Consider the following 21,318-nt stretch of genomic DNA (forward strand, 5'->3'; position numbering starts at 1 on the left):
ATATGATGCATGAATGTGACATGGCAATATGCTGTGATTTGAGCTAATGCAGCTAGCAACAAGTTAAATGAAGTTGGTTAAGGTTCAAATTTGAACTCCATATGTGAAATTCAAATGCCATTTATTTGATTTGTCCAATTCAGCAACTATAAGTTGTTCCAACATGCATGAAAAAGGTACAGATGGACAGATTGATTTTTTCTGATCATTTTTCATATACAATTGATTTCATTCTGAGTTATAGATTAATTTCTATGATTTTTTAAGTTTAAATCATTTCCTGGATTTTCTGGTTATTTAGAATTAAAACAAAATCCAGTAAATGATTTACTTCGTCAGGATGACGTCAGCAAGTCAACGGGACAGCCCAGGTTAAACTGACCAGTGGGTCCCGTATGTCAGTGACTAACTAACTAACCTAGGTTAATTAGTACTCCCTCCATCCCAAAATAAGTGACTCCACTTTGTACTAGCTTTGTACTATTGAAAAGATTTTAAGTTGAGCCTGGTTGAATTCCACTTGGTGCTAGGGTTTGAACATCCCCATTTCAAATTTCAAATAAATTTAGACATGATGCATGGGTGATTATGCAACTATTTGCAAACAATTTCTAGGGCTGTGACAACTCAACCCCACTAAACAAGAATCTCGCCCCTAGATTCAAGACATGAGTTGAGACTCAAAACACACATCAGAGGGATGAAAAAAAAACATATGACGAAGGTTCAATTTGGTAGGCAAGAATCCCACGCCTAAGTAAGATGGTGCATATGTTTCAAAGTAGCGAGGAAATAATTGCCATGATTCCATAACGTGACACCTTAGGGAAGGTGACTTGTAGAATTATTCCCTTAAGTGGCAAAAAGAATTACTTTTGATGCATAGATCATTGGAACTCTTCATTCCAGCCTGAGGCAATTCACAATTGATCATTTGAAGGAATTCAGAAGAATGGCATACTCAGTTTGGAAAGGAAACACATTCCAATTGATACCAAGGATATAACCTAGTGTCGGAGCGTGCTCTCAAGAACTTGAGCATTTCCATATTCATCAGGGTCTTACCAATATCCATGCCGATGATCCTGGCAACACATCATACCACCATGATGAATAGTGATGGACGATGCAGATGCAAAGGAAGACAACACCTTCTCAGATTTTACCTTAGCAATGCCAAGGAGACAATACCTAGATGATCGACCGAGAGACATCTAGCACTCCGCTTCTCATGTTCTCCTTGATATACTAGATACCACGATCATGCTTAAAGCATCAACATGGTCATCAAGTAAAGGTCGGACTTCGGGAGCTCAAGAATCCATAAGGATCAACTTCTAGAATAAGTCATGCGAAATCCTCATGGGGAGTGACCAAATGGCTTAATCAAGATACTAGAATAATAATGCTTCTAGCTAGGTGCGTCCACTTCACTGGAACCTATATCATAGTTCTTAGAAGAAGTTCCAACCATCATATCTGCCTAAGATTCAGATCTGGTTGGTAGCAGGAAAATTCAGACAACGTGGCTGGAAAGAAAGTTTGCAACACAAACCGACGAGATGACGTTGCGAGATTCTCGGGAAATGAACTACGATAGCAAGCTCCAAAACATGAGCTGGTTCTGTTACATACATGTGAACACGCTGTCAAGAGCCGGCATGACCACGTAGAAGTCTTACAATGAAACACTATCGAATTCTGGTTGGGAACCATCAACGAGGATATCGGAGTCCTTACATAAGTCCGGATTAGCTCTTAAGAAGGAACTTCTTCTCCATGAACAATTCAATCAGTGGCTTGGTGTGCAAGGTAATACATATAGAATGGAGGTAATTAATCTACCAAACCATATAATACTTTGCACATGCATGACTGACTTGGGATGATCCCAAAGAAAGCAAAACAAACTTTCTCGAATCCATGGCGACAACTTGCATCAAATGCACATGAACTAGAGGAAGTTACTCCTTTCATCCAAACATATCCTTCATGAATGGAACACGAAGGCATTGCTTACAAAGTTTCCAACACTACTTAATGTTCAGCACGAATCATGGAGAGGATAACAAATGTTGCTGATGGTCTCAACAACAACTCATGAAAATTTCCATAAAGATGGAATTCCATAATTATGTGGACAAGGTTATAGCATTAGTCAGACCCAAAAGATATAATGGTGTATGCTCGAGGAAACAACCACGAGTAAGACAACATTATGAACATCGTTGGTTCTGATTTGATTTGACGATAGCCCATACTCAAATCAAAGACTGGATAAGACAATAGCTCAAACAAGTGATCATGGGGAATAATTCATGAGGATATCATCTTTCTGGAACACACACACACAAGATATCCCTTTGAAATGAACTAAGTCAGGTGAGCTTTTATCTCCCAACTCTGCAAGTTGTTGTTTTAGCTTAACCAACTAGCTCAGGGATACCCAACACAGATTCTTGGAGAAGGGGAGGTTTATAGGGAAACCATTTGATCACGAACTCAACATAACGGCCAGGGGACAACCTGGTGATACTTCCGTCAAGGTATACGGAAAATCACGAACCACCGATATGTTACTAAGCTCGAGAACAATCTTGCCTTTCACGGCAAGATGATATGATCAAAAGAGCGAGGGTTTGACAAAATCGCAACTCATCGATCCAAGAGTGCACCATAAAATATGGACTAGGTAGCACGATCAATCTTAGAATGACGATTCAATAACCATCACGCTAGGAATGGAGTTATCGTCCATAAACTACCAAGCAACGGAGTTGCTAGGAGTATTGATTTCACACATCACAATTCACTTGCCGGTATTCCGATTACAACCACACGGGACCAAGAAATGAATGATGATGGTGAGAAGTATCGCTGCATCAAGATTTCATAAGAGGGTGTGCAATTCTCATGATACTCTTGTTATGAAAGAGGGTGATACTCCGAGGTAGAACAAAACAAAAGCTGGATAGGCATTTTGATCTGTGAGATACAACTGCTTTGACCCAATCCTGGATATGGATGAGGTACTGGAGTTTGTTTCTCCTAGTCAGTCCAAGATAGAAGGCTTGACGAACCACAATGATAATAGGCATCGACGAACACGATTGCACACATACTCTTGACTATCAACCGATAGATGATGGTCGGAATACAACTGGAAATGGACAACTCAAGGAGCGTATGATTTTCTGAGTTGTGGACGGATGGATTAGCATGTCGAACAATTTCAACATATTTCTTCCAGATAACCCATAGAGAAGAGAAAGGACTGGCAGATTCACAATGAACAATGGGGTACTCATCAAGAGCACTCTGGTTGTGATCTTTTGGTTCAAAAGAACATCTGCCATATTGGTTCATGGTATTGGAAGAATGATATACCACTGACCTCGAGGACTATCACAAAGGTTACTAATATCCTAAAGGAACGAGCAAACACTATCAACATGAATGAGCAGGGTGAATCTCGGGTTCAAAACCCAGGAGTAGAATGCCTACTAACTATATGGCATCACGGGATGCTTTCGAGAATGACGGCCAGAATCATCACACCGGGAACACAAAACATGGCTAGGTTACTAAGTGATTCTCTAAGATGCCTAGGGTCATAATAATAGCTCCAACATATATTCTAAGGCAATAGAATACCTCAACACACTGATTAGTGTGATTAATCTGGCCCAAATGGACATCGGGAACATGGAGGAATGATTTGCAAGTGCATCAGACTATCTAGAAACCTGGGATGACTCGGATAACATAACGGCTATAAATGCTCAAAATATTTGAGACATCCTGCAAAATGGTGGCATAACCACTCAACATCACAATATCAAGGTTCCGAGACCAATTGACGATACATGGAAGTAGTAGGAGCTAAACTGAGATTTGAATCCATTAATCCTATGAGTCTACAGATTAGTAACACGTGAAACTAATAGAAAGATGAGAAGCCTAGTTCTTAACCCTGTAGGAAAGATAGGATGACTAGGATCAGAAGGACATAAGGTATAAGGAGAAAAAAGAGCCTTACGTTCCCTTCCACAATCAATTCCCTTATATACATAAAGCATTTCTAGTCTCGACATCGACCAGTTTGGCTTGGTAATCCTACAGGCAGTCAGGCTATGATGCCAAAGCTGTCAGGACCCCGATCCTAAGTCACACTGATCTAGCATGTAACACATCATATCACTTTGCAGCCTCACGCACGGTATCCCCACGGGTGCCACTGGGACCGTTTGCGCCTTTTGGCTCACGTATATGATAGTGTCGCTAGCATCCATATGACAGAGAACCTGGGCCGACATGACTAGCCGTAAACCCAAAGTGGCACTAACTTACAGGGACAGGCATACACGAGCCAACAACGAACGTGTCGATCATCAACGTATGAACCCAAGTCGTAGCAAGCTACAAGGACTTAAAGGAATAATGCGTGACATTTCCCCGAAGGGACAGACACAGGAATGAAGAAGGACACATGCCGGAGCAGTAGCAAGCTACCATGGCTCAGTGGAAGCACTAGGAGACATTTCCTCATAAGAGAGGCTACCAAGAATAAACAACTAGGTTGTCAGATCCCACACATACCAAGCATTTCAAAATCATACACACAATATGCTCGATATGTGCAAATACAACATCGCATCACAACAAAACTCTATGACTCAAAGTATTTATTCAGAAGGCTCCGAAGAGTCATACATAATAAGAATTATAGTCATGGGTCACATGACCCAGTATACAGAGCATACAGGCAACGGAAGCATAAACATGTCTGAGTACAGATAACTACAAATGAAAAAGGCTGAGAATTCTTACTATCTACAAGACCCTCCCAAGGGTACAAGATCATAGCTGAGGTAACGAGCTAAATGTCGAAGTCTTTGCGGAACTACTAGTGAGACTGAAGTCTCTCTGCAAAAACATAAATTAAGCAAACGTGAGTACAAATGTACTAAGCAAGACTTAGATCAGAACTAGCTACATATGCATCAGTATCAACAAAGGGGGTGGTGGAGTTTAACTGTAGCAAGCCGACTTTGACTCATTGGCTATCCTTTACTACGACTGTAAGTAACTCATTTGAGATGGCGCACATGAGTCCACATATTCACCATATCAATACACCACTATGGATCCGCTCCCATCTCCCCACGAGAAGGCCATCCATAGCACTCACGCTTATCTTGCGCATTTTAGAGTATCCACTTTCACTTGTCTATGAACTGTAAAAGCAACCCAGTAGTCCATTACCGCGGATGCGGCTATTCGAATAGATCATTTATAACCCTGATGGGGTGTACTTCCTCACACATGTTTCCCCCACTTAGCATCTGCACACGACATGTGCTTGGCAAACTTCAAGCGAAAGCCGACGTGGGTGTAGACCACGAGCTGACTAACCACACAAGTCCCTAGTCTAGGTTTATCGCCTATTCAGGTTCCATCCGCAAGGAGATCCGGCCGGGGTGTCCTCAACAGCCCCAAACTATGTGTACATGGTTCCCGAGGCACCAAACGGGCGTCTCAGTACACCGGGCCACATACCTACCGCATCACAGCCCACCCCTAGGGTCAGCACTACGCATGGCCTCTAGTATACTAGATTAAGGAAATATGCCCTAGAGGCAATAATAAAGTTGTTATTTATATTTCCTTATATCATGATAAATGTTTATTATTCATGCTAGAATTGTATTAACTGGAAACTTAGTACATGTTTGAATACATAGACAAATAGAGTGTCACTAGTATGCCTCTACTTGACTAGCTCGTTAATCAAAGATGGTTAAGACTCCTAGCCATGGACAAAGGTTGTCATGTGATAAACGGGATCACATCGTTAGAGAATGATGTGATTGACTTGACCCATCCGTTAGCTTAGCACGATGATCGTTTAGTTTGTTGCTATTGCTTTCTTCATAACTTATACATCTTCCTATGACTATGAGATTATGCAACTCCCGAATACCGGAGGAACACTTAGTGTGCTATCAAACGTCACAACATAACTGGGTGATTATAAAGATGCTCTACAGGTGTCTCTGATGGTGTTTGTTGAGTTGGCATAGATCGAGACTAGGATTTGTCACTCCGAGTATCGGAGAGGTATCTCTGGGCCCTCTGGGTAATGCACATCACTATAAGACTTGAAAGCATTGTGACTAATGAGTTAGTTGTGGGATGATGCATTACGGAACAAGTAAAGAGACTTGCCGGTAACAAGATTGAACTAGGTATTGAGATACCAACGATCGAATCTCGGGCAAGTAACATACCGATGACAAAGGGAACAACGTATGTTGTTATGCGGTTTGACCGATAAAGATCTTCGTAGAATATGTAGGAACCAATATGAGCATCCAGGTTCCGCTATTGGTTATTGACCGGAGATGAGTCTCGGTCATGTCTACATAGTTCTCGAACCCGTAGGGTCCGCACACTTAACGTTCGGTGACGATCGATATTGTGAGTTTATGTGTTTTGATGTACCAAAGGTTGTTCGGAGTCCCGGATATGATCACGGACATGACGAGGAGTCTCGAAATGGTCGAGACATAAAGATTGATATATTGGATAGCTATATTCAGACACCGGAGGTGTTCCGGTTGATTTCGGAGAAAACCGGAGTGCCGGAAGGTTACCAGTACCCCCCCGGGGAACTAGTGGGCCTAGATGGGCCTTAGTGGAGAGAGAGGGGCTTCCAGGGCAGCCCGCGCGTCCCCTCCCCCTTGAGTCCGAATTGGACTAGGAGGGGGGTGGCGCCCCCCTTTCCTTCCCCTCTCCCACTCCTTCCTTCCCCCTCCTAGTAGGACTAGGAAAGGAGGAATCATACTCCTACTAGGATGTGGATTCCTCCCCTTCTTGGCGCGCCCTAGGGCCGGCCGGCCTCCCCCCTTGCTCCTTTATATACGGGGGCAGGGGGGCACCCTAGAACACACAACAGACAACTGTCTTAGCCGTGTGCGGTGCCCCCCTCCATCATAATCCACCTCGGTCATATCGTCGTAGTTCTTAGGCGAAGCCCTGCGCCAGTAACTTCATCATCACCGTCATCACACCATCGTGCTGACGAAGATCTCCCTCGACACTCAGCTAGATCGAGAGTTCGTGGGACGTCACCGAGCTGAACGTGTGCAGATCACGGAGGTGTTGTACTTTCGGTACTAGTATCGGTCGGATCGTGAAGACGTACGACTACATCAACCGTGTTTTCATAACGCTTCCGCTTATGGTCTATGAGGGTACGTGGACTACACCTCTCCCCTCTCGTTGCTATGCATCACCATGATAGATCTTGCGTGTGCGTAGGATTTGTTTTTTGAAATTACCGCGTTCCCCAACAGTGGCATTCGAGCCAGGTCTATGCGTAGATGTTATATGCACGAGTAGAACACAAAGAGTTGTGGGAGATAATAGTCATACTGGTTACCAGCATGTCATACTTTGATTCGGCGGTATTGTTGGATATAGCGGCTCAGACCGACATTACGCGTACGCTTATGCGAGACAGGTTCTACCGACGTGCTTCGCACACAGGTTGCTATTGGGTGTCAATTTCTCCAACTTTAGTTGAATCAAGTGTGACTACGCCCGGTCCTTGTTGAAGGTTAAAACATCACACTTGACGAAAAATCGTTGTGGTTTTGATGCCTTGGTAAGAAGGGTTCTTGCTCAGCCCGTAGCAGCCACGTAGAACTTGCAACAACAAAGTAGAGGACATCTAACTTGTTTTTGCAGGGCATGTTGTGATGTGATATGGTCAAGACATGATACTAAATTTTATTGTATGAGATGATCATGTTTTGTAACAGAGTTATCGGCAACTGGCAGGAGCCATATAGTTGTCTATTTATTGTATGAAATGCAATCACCATGTAATTGCTTTACTTTATCACTAAGCGGTAGCGATAGTCGTAGAAGAAATAGTTGGCGAGACGACAACGATGCTTCGACGGAGATCAAGGTGTCAAGCCGGTGACGATGATGATCATGACGGTGCTTTGGAGATGGAGATCAAAGGCACAAGATGATGATGGCCATATCATATCACTCATATTGATTGCATGTGATGTTTATCCTTTATGCATCTTATTTTGCTTAGTTCGGTGGTAGCATTATAAGATGACCTCTCACTAAATTTCAAGGTATAAGTGTTCTCCCTGAGTATGCACCGTTGCTACAGTTCGTTGTGCCGAGACACCACATGATGATCGGGTGTGATAAGCTCTACGTTCACATACAACGGGTGCAAGCTAGTTTTGCACACGCGGAATACTCGGGTTAAACTTGACGAGCCTAGCATATGCAGATATGGCCTCGGAACACTGAGACGGAAAGGTCGAGCGTGAATCATATAGTAGATATGATCAACATAGTGATGTTCACCATTGAAAACTACTCCATCTCACGTGATGATCGGACATGGTTTAGTTGATATGGATAACATGATCACTTAGATGATTAGAGGGATGTCTACCTAAGTGGGAGTTCTTAAATAATATGATTAATTGAACTTTAATTTATCATGAACTTAGTACCTGATAGTATTTTGCATGTCTATGTTGTTGTAGATAGATGGCCCGTGCTGTTGTTCAGTTGAATTTTAATGCGTTCCTAGAGAAAGCTAAGTTGAAAGATGATGGTAGTAATTACATGGACTGGGTCCGTAACTTGAGGATTATCCCCATTGCTGCACAAAAGAATTACGTTCTGGAAGCACCGCGAGGTGACAAACCCGCTGCAGGAGCAACGCCAGATGTTATGAACGTCTGGCAGAGCAAGGCTGATGACTGTCGGATCTCGGGTTCTGGCAAAACCCTTAAGGTTCGAACTCTGGGGTGCGCGCGAAGATCTCTCCCTCACGGATCTCATACTCGCACGGTTCGCGATCTCTAGGCTAGCTCGACGAACTCGCAACACAAGGGACACAAGATTTATACTGGTTCGGGCCACCGTTGTGGTGTAATACCCTACTCCAGTGTGTGGTGGTGGATTGCCTCTTGGGCTGAGGATGAACAGTACAAGGGGAAGAACAGCCTCCTGAGGACAGGTGTTCTGGTGCCTGGTGAACAGCTAGTACAGCTTATCCTGACAAAAGTGGCCTTCGCCTGCCAAAGGCTCTGGTGGTGATGCCGTCTTGGGCTCCACGGTGACCTCCGCCTTGCCGTCCTGCTGGTCTTGGTCTCGTTGCACCGATGTGGAAACCTTTTCCTGACGCCTCGGTACTCCTCGCCTACGCTTGCCTCCTTAGCACCAAAGAGGAAACAAGGACACTGCGCGCACTGGCGCCCGCCTGGTCTCTATCGTGATGGCTCACGTCACGAGAACCTCGCGAGGTTTGCATTGCCTTGATCTCTCCGCCCCTCGCGAGCCAGCCTGGTGAGGCCGCTCCCGAGGAGGTCTTGCGTCGTCCACCTCGCGAGGCTTGGCCCCTCGTGAGGGTCTTGAGTGCTCGTTGGTGAAGATGGGCCGTACGGGCCCGCTCGTAGAGCCACGCCGTGGGCCGCAGGCAGGCAAGTCTGGGGACCCCCATTTCCAGAACATCGACAGTAGCCCCCGAGCCCAAGGCGCGCTCGGACTGGCTTCGAGGCAAAGCCAAAGGGCAAGTGCGGAGCGCCGCGGGCCCCCACAGCCTGCAGCCTTGGTCGACGCGTGGTGGTTGATTGGACGTGGGCGTCTTTGCTTTCCCACGCTGCCTTGATAATCGCCTAGCTAGGCAGCCACCGCAGTCTACACGGTTTCCTTCCCCTCGTTGCGGCGTGCTCCCCCAATTCTTCCGCTTTCTCGAAGCCCACCTCCTTCTCCCAATCCGATCTGAGCTCATCTCTCCCATCGCCATGGCGCCGGATCATACGGAGAAAGGGAAGCAGCCCATGTCCTCTGCCGAACTACATCCAGCCATTGAGCCCGCCGTTGGCAGGTCGCTGGTGCTCAACCGAGAAGCCATGGACAAGGTGTGCCCCATGCTCGCCTCCAACTTCAATGAGTGGGGGAAAACGGTGGCCTAGCCTGCATCTCGAGCTCGTGTCGACAGGACGGCCATCGAGGTCCCCTTCTTCATCAATGCCCTCTGGGTCGGCCTGGTTCCTCCCTTTTCTACCTTTTCAACGCAGTGCTTGCCCATTACCAGATCCACATGCTGCACCTCGATCCTCAATCCGTGACCCTTCTCACCGTCTTCGCCTTTGTTTGCGAGGCCATGGTGGGCGTTGCTCCTTCCGTGGCACTCCTCCGCCACTTCTTCTTGTTGCACCTGACTGATTTCCGACAGACCTCGGGATGCCAGAGCTTCCAGGCCGTGGCGGCAACGGCCGGCGCGGGGATTGACTTTGAGCTTCCACCATCCACGAGTGAGTTTCGGACGCGGTGGGTATTTGTCAATGTTGGAGTGTGCAGCCCCCTACTCTCTTCCCCGTCGGCGCCCGCCATTCCCAACTCCGGTTGGTGCCACCAGAGGCTCGCCGATCCTTGGCTTGTCCCCGTCTGGCTCAGGTTGAAGAGGCTGAAGGACCGCGGCGTGACTGCGCCTATGGTGGTGCAGGAGTTCGTCCGGCGCCGAGTTGCTCCACTTCAGCGACACTCTCGACCGATGTGGGCCTTGCTCACCAGCAACGACCACATGAGACTTCAGGAGTCCGAGCTCCTCATTGAGGCGCGACGAACGGTGCTTGAGGTCCTGATAGGCGTCCCGTTGCCTGACGACATGCTAGGGAAGAGTTGTCTTTTGTACCGCTGCTTGAACAAGGTGCAATTTGTGGAGCACATGCCCTCCTTCGATGACTGGGAGCTGCGTCCAGTCAGCCTTGTGGGGCCCCGTGAGAACCCCATCATCGTGGTCCCTCTCCTTGCCATCAGCCCCGATACTGTCCCAAGAGTGGACGCTGGGGGGCAACTATCGTCGGAGGCTGGGGGCGCTAGTGCAGATGTGTCGACGCAGCCTGAGGCTCCCGAGGCGTCATCCTCGGGAACCCGTGATCCCCACGCTGGGGCGGCAGCTGAAGGGGCGACACATCCCGTTGTTCCTGATGTCGAAGCCCCTGAGGCCTCGGCAGGTTGCTGCGAGGTGGAGCCTGACAGCTTCCCCTAGCTTGGCGCGCCTGAGGCCTCCTTGGGCGCTTCTCCAGTTGCACCCCGAGATGGTCTCCATGTTCACCGCTTCGGCCGGCTCCGCGTGGACTTCGAGGAGCTTCGCAAGAGGAAGGAATCTCCGAGCTGCAGCAGTAGCGCCTTCGGGCCGTTGAAGCGGAGGAAGTATATGGCCATTGACGAGTAAGTACCTTATCTTTGTGATTCTATGAGTGATGCTTCTCTTCCTGACGATGGCTCTTCAGGATCCCTTCCGCCAGGGCCGCGGAATCTCCTGAGAAGCGGCCTCCTCTCACCCCGTCTCCCCCGCCAGACTTGCGCGCTGCGAGCCCGCACACCGCCCCCAGCGTGGGACCAGCCGAGGAAGCCAGCCCGCCAGCGGGGTGCCTCGAGCTCATGCCTTCGTCTCCTCCTCTTGCCGGCCTCGCTTGGAGCGCGACCAGTGTGCCAAGGGCCCCTCCCCTGGTCTTGGACGGCGGTTGGTTGGCTTCGATCCTGGGGTCCTCTTCAGGCGGCGGATCTTCGCTCATCTGGGCCCCTCGCGCAGCTGGACCGGCAGCCGGGCGGGCACCAGCCCCCAGCCCCCCGCTGCTAGGGGGCGTGTCGCTTCGAGCCCCTTCCGCGTCCCCCGCGGCGGAGGACGGAGTCAGCAGCATGCTCAAGTCTGCGCAAGAGAAGAGCGTCGTCCGCCACGAGCTCTTTCAGGAGGCGATGGGCGCGATGAACCGGCTAGGTGAAGAGCTCATGGATGTGGACGCGCGCCTTGTGGCCGAGGGTCTTCATCTGGCAGAGGAGCGGCACAAGCTGAAGGTGGCTATCAACCTCGGGCGCCACCAACGTGAGCTTGATAATGCGAAGGCCGAGGCCTCTCTCGTAGCCTCGCGTGAGGCCTGCACTCGAGCTCAGGAAGAGGCCCGAGAAGCTGACCGCCGTCGCGAGGCCGCAGAAAAGCGCGTGTGGGAGCTCCAAGCCAGGAGCGCCTCCTTGGAGCGGCAAGTGGAGGAGCGCAGGGCCGCCCTTGCGTTGTTGAGGGGGACGCACGCTGAAGAATAAGAGATCCGGAAGCGCGAGGAGGCGTTGGCACTGGAAGCCGTGGAGCGTAGCCTCGAGCTCGAGAGACTGGAGACGAGGGAGCGTCAAGCTGCCCAAGCGGAAGATGCCGTTGGGGCGCACGAGGCCAAGGCCTAGGAGGAGATCGATCGCCGGGTGGCCGAGGCCCGCTCAGATCTTGAGGGTAGGCACGAGCTGAAGTTGAAGCTTGCGGAAGCTGATGCTGCAGGTAGGACTGCTGACCTTAGGCCCAGGTTAGCTGAGGTGGAGCGGCGCGAGGAGGCCACGGCATCCGCCCTGGTCTCAGCGCAGGCGGAACTGGCCTCCGCCCGCGCCGAGCAGCTCTCTCTTCAGCAGTGAGTCGCTGACGCCGAGTCCGTTGCGTGGCAGAACAGGGAGGAAGTGCTCTAGCGGCGGACACTGGAGCGCGTGCACGCCCCCATGCTTGAGGGTCTCAGGAACAGGGCCAACTCGGCGCTGGGCCACATCTGCGATGAGAACGCCCCTCATCCCCCACGACCGACTACGCCAGCCATCTCCGCTTCTTCACCGACGTGGAGACGCGCCTGGAGAATCATTCTGAGAGGGCTCGCCATCTTGTTGAAGAGAGGAGCCGCGGTCTACTAAGGTGCGCATTCTCCCGAGTCTTCAGCCATCTCCAAAACACCTACCACAACTTTGACTTTGACGCTGTGATTGCCCCCTTTCCGGAGGCCATCCGGGACGACCTGGCGCGGTGGGTGGAGGACAATGTGGACGCGCTGGTCAGGGCCTTCGCTTCCGAGGATGACGCGGTGGTGGTTGCGGCGGATGAAGGCGATGTGGTTGAGGATGGTGACGGTGGCGCTGGTGAAGGTGATGGTGAGGCTGGCGATGATGACAGCAACGCCAGCGACGCGCCTGAGGGCGACCCAGGGGACGCGGCGAGCGATTTGTCTGACTGGTCCCGTGTTCCCCTGCTGTTTATGCTGCACACAAAGCTCAGGCACGACCCTAGAGGTTGTAAGAGCATTTTGGGAGGGGGAGCCCCTCATGTAAACAGATTACTATCCCTACTTTTGAGACAAGCTGAACATGTGCCTTCGTAGGCTCATGAGTCCCGTGGCGAGTTTGTTGTTGTAATTTACCTTGACCTGGGCAGGTTCCGAACTGACTCACCAGGTTGTAAGTTCCTGAGAAGCTCCTGAGGCGCCTGTCGATCCGCCCGAGAGGGCTTCGCAAGGAGCAAGCGCCAGCCATGATAGGGCATGCGCGTGGTGCGCGCGTGCCATGGCCAGCCCCGCTTGCGAGGGGCTCGCGAAGGGAATGCAATAAGGCAAGAACCAGATAGCAAGAAACCGAGAACAGGCAACCCCCCCCCCCCCCCCCCGCACGCATCAATGAAAATTCAACTTCAACTTAAATTCAAATCCAGAAGGTAGGGCTACAGAAAAGGGATCCAAAGCAAATGGCCGCGTCCGGCGCCTAGTCTAGTCTTCATGTCTTCGAGTTTTCTCACCAGCGTGGAGCTAAGTGTTGCCACTAGGACGTGGGAGGGAGCACCCGAGGCCCAAGGGCGGCACTCCTGAGGCTCCGGGGCGTGTACAGGCCCACTCATTATTACGTGAGAGGGTCATGAGCGGAGACCTTCACAGGCGTGAGCCTTAATTCATATCGCCAGACGAGGGCCCCGCCTTGTGCCACCCTCTACCACCGTTGGGACGACCGGAAACCAGGACGACACCAAAGGGGGCAGAGGGGACGCCAGCGGCGCCCTCGGCAACCACGGGTCCTTTGTCGGGGGGAAGGCTCCCCGGCGCCTCCCCGGCAAAGGGCCTACCTCTGGGCGACGCCTTGCTCCGCGTGACGCGGAGAGGGGCCTTACTCCTGGCTCCTCCCGTGCAGCCCCCAGTGGGTCTCTCCTGGTGAGGCGGATATCGCCGTGCCGGAACCATCGCCTAGTGCTGTGACCTGATTCACTTGCGACTCATGGTTATCGTAAGCTTGCCCCTGAGAGATTAGTGGTACCCTGTATCTGTTGTCGACGGCGCGGTTGGTGGGGCTCTCTGGCGGCTCCTGAAAGGCCTCAGCTCCTAACGCCTCCTCCTCCCAACCTGATCCGAGGAACGAGCCGGGGTCGTCTTCCGGCGTGTACTCCTGGTCCATCATGCGGGGCACGTGGGCCTCCGAGGCCGCTGCCCCGAAGACCTCGCCGAAGTGCCCCACGCTCCATGTCGCCCGACCCGTCACGCCGTCCTGAGGATGGTAGGGCAGTGTTCCTATGGGGCCGTGTGCGGCAACGCTCGTGCCCGCACCCATCTGGGGTGGTGCGGGCGCGATGGGGCGCCCTCCACTAGGGATTGCGTTGATGTCGACGAGGCCCCCGGGCGCACTCGGGAGCACGCGGGCGCGGCGAGGCCCGCCGTGGGATCCGGCCGTCGCCTGAGGCATGAGCTGGTAACAGAAGGGCGGCGCTCCCGTGGCCGCTGCGTCCAGTAGCTCGGCGACGCGTTCCAGCAGCGCATCCCGGCCACTCTCCATCAGTCGGCACCGCAGCAGCTCCCGCGCCACCGTGAGTGCAGCCCGCATGTTCACCTGCTCCCGCCGGGTGTGTGGCGCCGTTGCCGTGGCGTGGCTTGCGGCCCTTGCAGCTCGCGCTTGTCGTGGAGTAAGGGTGGACAGAGCCTAGCCGCGCCGCCCGCGCCCAGCAGCGTTAGGTGGCGTTCGTGCCGCTTGGAGCGCCGGGTTGAGGTTTTCTTGGGCAGGCGGCGCCGCCCGGGCTGGCCAGGCTGCCCAGCGGTCGGTGTCGGTCCTTGGGTCGCCGGACATCGGAACCGCGGAGCGTTGGTGGATCAACTAGCGGGGAAGAGGCTCCGGCGCACCCCTACCTGGCGCGCCAAATGTCGGATCTCGGGTTTCGGCAAAACCCTTAAGGTCTGAACTCTGGGGTGCGCGCGAAGATCTCTCCCTCACGGATCTCGTCCTCGCACGCTTCGCGATCCCTAGGCTAGCTCGACAAACTCGCAACACAAGGGACACAAGATTTATACTGGTTCGGGCCACCGTTGTGGTGTAATACCCTACTCCAGTGTGTGGTGGTGGATTGCCTCTTGGGCTAATGATGAACAGTACAAGGGGAAGAACAGCCTCCTGAGGAGAGGTGTTCTGGTGCCTGGTGAACTTGACGGTGTCAGGATCCCCCCTTCCTACTGTGGTGGCTAGTCCTATTTATAGAGGCCCTGGTCCTCTTCCCAAATATTGAGCGGGAAGGGATTCCACAACGGCCAATTTGAAAGGGGACAACTATTACAGCTTATCCTAACAAAAGTGGTCTTCGCCTGCCAAAGGCTCAGGTGGTGACGCCGTCTTGGGCTCCACAGTGACCTCTGCCTTGCCGTCCTGCTGGTCTTGGTCTCGTTGCACCGATGTGGAAACCTTTGCCTGAAGCCTCAGTACTCCTCTCCTGCGCTTGCCTCCTTAGCACCAAAGAGGAAACAAGGACACTGCGCGCGCTGGCGCCCGCCTGGTCTCTATCATCATGGCTCACGTCACGAGAACCTTGTGAGGTTTGCCTTGCCTTGATCTCTCCGCCCCTCGCGAGCCAGCCTGGTGAGGCCGCTCCTGAGGAGGTCTTGCATCGTCCACCTCGCGAGGCTTGGCCCCTCGCGAGGGTCTTGAGTGCTCGTTGGTGAGATGGGCCGTACGGGCCCGCTCGCAGAGCCACGCCGTGGGCCGCAGGCAGGCAAGTCTGGGGACCCCCGTTCCAAAACGCCGACAATGACTACTCAATAGTTCAGTGTGCCATGCTTTACGGCTTAGAACTAGGACTTCAACGACGTTTTGAACGTCACGGAGCATATGAGATGTTCCAGGAGATGAAGTTAATATTTCAAGCAAATGCCCGGATTGAGAGATATGAAGTCTCCAATAGGTTCTACAGCTGCAAAATGGAGGATAATAGTTCTGGCAGTGAACATATACTCAGAATGTCTGGGTACCACAACCACTTGACTCAACTGGGAGTTAATCTTCCTGATGATAGTGTCATTGACAGAGTTCTTCAATCACGGCCACCAAGCTAAAAGAGCTTCGTGATGAACTATAATACGCAAGGGATGGATAAGACAATTCCCGAGCTCTTCGCAATGCTAAAGGCTGCGGAGGTAGAAATCAAGAAGGAGCATCAAGTGTTGATGGTCAACAAGACCACCAGTTTCAGGAAAAAGGGTAAAGGGAAGAAGGGGAACTTCAAGAAGAACAGCAAGCTAGTTGCTGCTCAAGTGAAGAAGCCCAAGTCTGGACCTAAGCCTGAGACTGAGTGCTTCTACTGCAAAGGGACTGGTCACTGGAAGCGTAACTGCCCCAAGTATTTGGCGGAGAAGAAGGATGGCAAAGTGAAAGGTATATTTGATATACATGTTATTGATGTGTACCTTACTAATGCTCGTAGTAGCGCCTGGGTATTTGATACTGGTTCTGTTACTAATATTTGCAACTCGAAACAGGGGCTACGAATTAAGCGAAGATTGGCTAAGGACGAGGTGATGATGCACATGGGAAATGGTTCCAAAGTCGATGTGATCGCCGTCGGCATGCTACCTCCACATCTACCTCCGGGATTAGTTTTAGACCTAAATATTTGTTATTTGGTGCCAGCGTTGAGCATGAACATTATATCTGGATCTTGTTTGATGTGAGACGGTTATTCATTTAAATCAGAGAATAATGGTTGTTCTATTTATATGAGTAATATCTTTTATGGTCATGCACCCTTGATGAGTGGTCTGGTTTTACTAAATCTTGATAGTAGTGATACACATGTTCATAGTATTGAAGCCAAAAGATATAAGTTTAATAATGATAGTGCAACTTATTTGTGGCACTGCCATTTAGGTCATATTGGTGTAAAGCCCATGAAGAAACTCCATGCAGATGGGCTTTTGGAATCACTTGATGCTTGTGAACCATGCCTCATGGTCAAGATGACTAAGACTCCGTTCTCCGGAACAATGGAGTGAGCAACAGACTTGTTGGAAATAATACATACTGATGTATGTGGTCTGATGAGTGTTGATGCTCGCAGTGGGTATCATTATTTTCTTACCTTCACAGATGATTTGAGCAGATATGGGTATATCTACTTGATGAAACATAAGTCTGAAACATTTGAAAAGTTCAAAGAATTTCAGAGTGAAGTAGAAAATCATCGTAACAAGAAAATAAAATTTCTACAATTTGATCGTGGAGGAGAATATTTGAGTTACGAGTTTGGTCTTCATTTGAAACAATGCGGAACAGTTTTGCAACTCACGCCACCTGGAACACCACAGCGTAATGGTGTGTCTGAACGTCGTAATCATACTTTACTAGATATGGTGCGATCTATGATGTCTCTCACTGATTTACCGCTATCATTTTGGGGTTATGCTTTAGAGACGGCTGAATTCACGTTAAATAGGGCACCATCTAAATCCGTTGAGAGGACACCTGATGAACTGTGGTTTGGCAAGAAACCCAAGTTGTCGTTTCTTAAAGTTTGGGGTTGCGATGCTTATGTGAAAAATCTTCAACATGATAAGCTCGAACCCAAATCGGAGAAATGTGCCTTCATAGGATACCCAAAGGAGACTGTTGGGTACACCTTCTACCACATATCCGAAGGCAAGATATTCGTTGCTAAGAATGGGTCCTTTCTAGAGAAGGAGTTTCTCTCGAAAGAAGTGAGTGGGAGGAAAGTAGAACTTGATGAGGTAACAGTACCTGCTCCCTTATTGGAAAGTAGTTCATCACAGAAATCAGTTCCAGTGATTCCTACACCAATAAGTGAGGAATCTAATGATGATGATCATGAAACTTCTGATCAAGTTACTACAGAACCTCGTAGGTCAACTAGAGTAAGATCCGCACCACAGTGGTACGGTAATCCTGTTCTGGAAGTCATGTTACTTGACCATGACGAACATACAAACTATGAGGAAGCGACGATGAGCCCAGATTCCGCAAAATGGCTTGCAGCCATGAAATCTGAGATGGGATCCATGTATGAGAACAAAGTATGGACTTTGGTTGACTTGCCCGATGATTGGCAAGCCATAGATAATAAATGGATCTTCAAGAAGAAGATGACGCTGACGGTAATGTTACTGTCTACAAAGCTCGACTTGTTGCGAAAGGTTTTCGACAAGTTCAAGGAGTTGACTACGATGAGACCTTCTCACCCGTAGCGATGCTTAAGTCCATCTGAATCATGTTAGCAATTGCCACATTTTATGATTATGAAATTTGGCAAATGGATATCAAAACTGCATTCCTTAATGCATATCTTAAAGAAGAGTTGTATATGATGCAACCAGAAGGTTTTGTCAATCCAAAAGGTGCTCACAAAGTGTGCAAGCTCCAGCAATCCATTTATGGACTGGTGCAAGCCTCTCGGAGTTGGAATATATGCTTTGATAGTGCGATTAAAGCATATGGATTTATACAGACTTTTGGAGAAGCCTGTATTTTGAAGAAAGTGAGTGGGAGCTCTGTAGCATTTCTGATATTATATGTGGATGACATATTGTTGATCGGAAATGATACTGAATTTCTGAATAGCATAAAAGGATACTTGAATAAGAATTTTTCAATGAAAGACCTCGGTGAAGCTGCTTATATATTGGGCATCAAGATCTATAGAGATAGATCAAGACGCTTAATTGGACTTACACAAAGCACATACCTTGACAAAGTTTTGAAGAAGTTCAAAATGGCTCAAGCAAAGAAAGGGTTATTGCCTGTGTTACAAGGTGTGAAGTTGAGTCAGACTCAATGCCCGACCACTGCAGAAGATAGAGAGAAAATGAAAGTCATTCCCTATGCTTCATCATAGGTTCTATCATGTATGCAATGCTGTGTACCAGACCTGATGTGTGCCTTGCTATTATTTTAGCAGGGAGGTACCAAAGTAATACAGTAGTGGATCACTGGACATCGGTCAAGAATATCCTGAAATACCTGAAAAGGACTAAGGATATGTTTCTCGTTTATGGAGGTGACAAAGAGCTCGTCATAAATGGTTACGTCGATGCAAGCTCTGACACTGATCCGAATAACTCTAAGTCACACACCAGATACGTATTTTTATTGAATGGTGGAGTTGTCAGTTGGTGCAGTTCCAAGCAGAGCGTCGTGGAAGGATCTACGTGTGAAGCAGAGTACATAGCTGCTTCCGAAGCAGCGAATGAAGGAGTCTGAATGAAGGAGTTCATATCCGATCTAGGTGTCATACCTAGTGCATCGGGTCCAATGAAAATCTTTTGTCACAATACTGCTACAATTGCCTTGGCAAAGGAATCCAGATTTCACAAGAGAACCAAGCACATCAAGAGACGCTTCAATTCCATCCACGATCAAGTCAAGGAGGGAGACATAGAGATTTGCAAGATACATACGGATCTGAATGTTGCAGACCCGTTGACTAAGCCTCTCTCACGAGCAAAACATGATCAACACCAAGACTCCATGGGTGTTAGAATCATTACTGTGTAATCTATATTATTGACTCTAGTGCAAGTGGGAGACTGAAGGAAATATGCCCTAGAGGCAATAATAAAGTTGTTATTTATATTTCCTTATATCATGATAAATGTTTATTATTCATGCTAGAATTGTATTAACCGGAAACTTAGTACATGTGTGAATACATAGACAAACAGAGTGTCACTAGTATGCCTCTACTTGACTAGCTTGTTAATGAAAGATGGTTAAGTTTCCTAGCCATGGACAAAGGTTGTCATTTGATAAACGGGATCACATCATTAGAGCATGATGTGATTGACTTGACCCATCCGTTAGCTTAGCACGATGATTGTTTAGTTTGTTGCTATTGCTTTGTTCATAACTTATACATGTTCCTATGACTATGAGATTATGCAACTCCCGAATACCAGAGGAACACTTAGTGTGCTATCAAACGTCACAACGTAACTTGGTGATTATAAAGATGCTCTACAGGTGTGTCCAATGGTGTTTATTGAGTTGGCATAGATTGAGATTAGGATTTGTCACTCAGAGTATCGGAGAGGTATCTCTGGGCCCTCTCGGTAATGCACATCACTATAAGCCTTGCAAGCATTGTGAATAATGAGTTATTTGCGGGATGATGCATTACGGAACGAGTAAAGAGACTTTCGGTAACGAGATTGAACTAGGTATTGAGATACCAACGATCGAAGCTCGGGCAAGTAACATACCGATGACAAAGGGAACAACGTATGTTGTTATGCTGTTTGACCGATAAAGATCTACACAGAATATGTAGGAACCAATATGAGCATCCAGGTTCCGCTATTGGTTATTGACCGGAGATGAGTCTCGGTCATGTCTACATAGTTCTCGAACCCGTAGGATCCGCACGCTTAACGTTCGGCGACGATCGGTATTATGAGTTTATGTGTTTTGATATACCGAAGGTTGTTCGGAGTCCCAGATATGATCATGGACATGACGAGGAGTCTCGAAATGGTCGATACATAAAGATTGATATATTGGGCGGCTATATTCAGACACCGGAAGTGTTCCGGGTGATTTCGGAGAAAACCGGAGTGCCGGAGGGTTACCAGAACCCCCCCCCCCCCGGGGGGGGAACTAATGGGCCTAGATGGGCCTTAGTGGAGAGAGAGGGGCTGCCAGGGCAGGCCGGGTGCCCCTCCCCCTTGAGTCCGAATTGGACTAGGAGGGGAGGGTGGCGGCCCCCTTTCCTTCCCCTCTCCCACTCCTTCCTTCCCCCTCCTAGTAGGAATAGGAAAGGAGGAATCCTACTCCTACTAGGAGGAGGATTCCTCCCCTTCTTGGCGCGCCCTAGGGCCGGCCGGCCTCCCCCCTTGATCCTTTGTATATGGGGGCAGGGGGCACCCTAGAACACACAACAGACAACTGTCTTAGCCGTGTGCGTTGCCCCCCTCCACCATAATCCACCTCGGTCATATCATCGTAGTGCTTAGGCGAAGCCCTGCGACGGTAACTTCATCATCACCGTCATCATGCCGTCGTGCATATGAAGCTCTCCCTCGACACTCAGCTGGATCGAGAGTTCGTGGGAGGTCACCAAACTGAATGTGTGCAGATCGCGGAGGTGCCGTACTTTCGGTACTAGGATCGGTCGGATCGTGAAGACGTACGACTACATCAACCGTGTTGTCATAACGC

This window comes from Aegilops tauschii, chromosome 2 (assembly GCF_002575655.3).
Source record: "Aegilops tauschii subsp. strangulata cultivar AL8/78 chromosome 2, Aet v6.0, whole genome shotgun sequence".
NCBI classification, from domain to species: domain Eukaryota; kingdom Viridiplantae; phylum Streptophyta; class Magnoliopsida; order Poales; family Poaceae; genus Aegilops; species Aegilops tauschii.